This window comes from Myotis myotis, unplaced genomic scaffold, assembly GCF_014108235.1.
Source record: "Myotis myotis isolate mMyoMyo1 unplaced genomic scaffold, mMyoMyo1.p scaffold_m19_p_7, whole genome shotgun sequence".
Taxonomy (NCBI): domain Eukaryota; kingdom Metazoa; phylum Chordata; class Mammalia; order Chiroptera; family Vespertilionidae; genus Myotis; species Myotis myotis.
The window spans coordinates 69,291,137-69,293,885 of NW_023416379.1; the positions used below are offsets into that span (position 1 = coordinate 69,291,137).

Sequence of the window (2,749 nt, forward strand, 5' to 3'; positions counted from 1 at the left end):
CTAGGTGACCTTATATGGTTTCATGGCTTTAAATGTGATTTATATATAAATGACTCCTAAATGCATATTTCAAGTTCAAATCAAACTCAAAAGTCACACAAATCACTCTATAAAACAACTCCATCTGGACACAGAAAAGGTACCTCAAAATTAACCTGCCTAAAAGCAAATTTCCATTATACCCCCACCGGTCTCTTCACAAGTGTTCCCATAGCAGTAAATGACACCTCATTCTTTCTAGTGTTCAAGATAAAACCCTGGATGTTAATCTCATCCCCTCATAAATAAACCATCAGCAAATCCTGCTGGTATTCCTCCAAAGATCCATGAAGAATTTATTCTGGAATGTATGCCATCATTTCTTGCTATCTCTATTGCTAACATCCCTGTACAAACTATAACTATCTTTCATTTGGATTATCACAAAAAACTCCCAACTCGTTTTCCTGTTATGTACTGTTCGCCTAGAATCAGTTCTCAAACAGCAGACAACATATCATTTTTAACATGGGTCAGGTCATATCACTCCTTTAAAAAAATTAAGATGAATATCACACCAATAATAACTCATGTTATCTGTTCCTGAATATGGTGCTATGAGAATGTCACATTACCTCTCCAATATTTCCCCCCAAAATTTATAACCTCAGTCTAATCATGAAACAACATCAGACAAACCTATATTGAGTGAAATTCTGCAAATTTCCTGACCAATATTTTTTAAACTTGTCAAGGTCATGTAAAAAAAAATAGACAAATTATCACAGATTGGAGGAGATATAAATAAATGCAACATGGTATATTGGATTGAATCCTGAAACAGAAAAAGTACATTAGTAGGAAAAATAGGGAAATCTGAATGAAGTCTGTAATTCAGTTGCTAGCACTATACCAATCATATATTTTTAAATCTTGGTTAAAATACCATGGTTAAGTTGTCAACATTAAGAAAACAAGAGTTCGGCCCTGACCAGTTTGGCTCAGTGGCTAAACCATCGCCCGTGGACTGAAGAGTCCCAGGTTCGATTCCGGTCAAGGGCATGTACCTTGGTTGCGGGCACATCCCCAGTAGGGAGTGTGCAGGAGGCAGCTGATGGATGTTTCTCTCTCATCGATGTTTCTAACTCTCTATCCCTCTCCCTTCCTCTCTGTAAAAAATCAATAAAATATATTTTAAAAAAAGAAAGAAAACAAGAGTTTGATTAATAGCGGGAGCCGAGAGCGGACCCCAGAGAGCCCTGAGCAGCCCCACAGCCGCCCAGCTACCATCACACCCCGGGAGATGCTGCAGATGCCATAGCCAGTCCCAGTCACCATCACCGCAACCATGACCAGCGAGGCTGAAACCCAGCAGCTGCCAGCCGCCTCCCCCCACCCCCAAACCTCCACCCCCCACCCCCAGCGCTGCTGACACCAAGCCAGGCACTACCAGCAGCGGCTCAGGGAGTGGCTGCGGGGTGGCCTCACATTGGTGGCACCTGCCTGCGGGGACAAGAAGGTCCTCGCAATGAAGGTTTGGGGGAACAGTAAAATGGTGCAATGTAAGAAACGGATATGGCTTCATCAACAGGAATGACACCAAAGAAGATGTATTTGTACACCAGACTGCCATACAGTAGAACCCCAGGAGTTCCAGTGCAAGGCAGTGACTGTGCAGCAGAAGTAACCATTGTAGACGCTCTCCAGGTCGCAGGGGTCCTCCAGGCAATTACCAGCAGGATTCCCAGAACAGTGAGAGTGGGGGAAGGAATGAGGGGCCAGAGTGCCCCGACGGCCAGGCCCACAGCACTGGCCCTGGGCCCTGTCGCAGGCATCGGTTCCCACCTTACTACGCAGAGACCTATGGGTGTGGACCACAGTGTCCCAACCCTCCTGAGCAGAGAGAAGTGATGGAGGTGCTGACAACCAGGGTGCAGGAGAGCAAGGCAGACCAGGGAGCCAGAATATGTATCGGGGCACAGACCACGATTCCGCAGGGGCCCTCCTCCCCAAAGACAGCCTAGAGAGGGTGGCAATGAAGGAGATAAGGAAAATCAAGGAGATGAGACCCAAGGTCAACAGCCACCTCAAGGTCAGTACCGCCGCAACTCAACTACCGACGCAGACGCGCGGAAAACCCTCAATCACAAGATGACGAAGAGGAAAAAGCAGCCGATCCACCAGCTGAGAATTTGTCCGCTCCCGAGGCCGAGCAGGGCAGGGCTGAGTAAAAAGTGCCGGCTCACCGCCTTTACCATCATCCGGTTTAGTCATCCAGCAAGAAGAAATGTGAAATTCCAGCAATAAGAAATGGACAAAAGATTGGAGCTGAAGACCTTAAGTGCTTGCTTTTTGCCCGTTGACCAGATAACTAGAACTACCTGCATTATCTATGCAGCATGGGGCTTTATTTTTATCTAAAGACGTCTCTTTTTGGTAATGACAAATGTGTTTTTTAAGAAGAAAAAAAAAAAAAAAAAGCCTGGTTTTTCTTTTTTCTCAATACACCTGTAAAGATTTTTAAATTGTTTCATATCTGGTCAAATTGAGATTTTTAGGAACCTCATTTTTAATTTGTAATAAAAGTTTACAACTTGATTTCCCCCCCCAAAAAAAAGTCAACAAACTGCAAGCTCCTGCTAATAAAGGTCTTAAATAATAATAGTAAAAAAAGAAAACTGGAACATGGTATATGGAGATACTCAATTCTGTCTTAACAACTCTTGTGTAAATCAAATTTTAACATTTAATTTTTTAAAACATCCCTTGG

General features: G+C 43.7%; 1 pseudogene; it reads left to right on the forward strand.

Annotated features, from left to right (window-relative positions):
• Positions 1–1,327: 1,327 nt before the first annotated feature.
• LOC118659904 lies at positions 1,328–2,210 on the forward strand (annotated as a pseudogene).
• Positions 2,211–2,749: the final 539 nt, after the last annotated feature.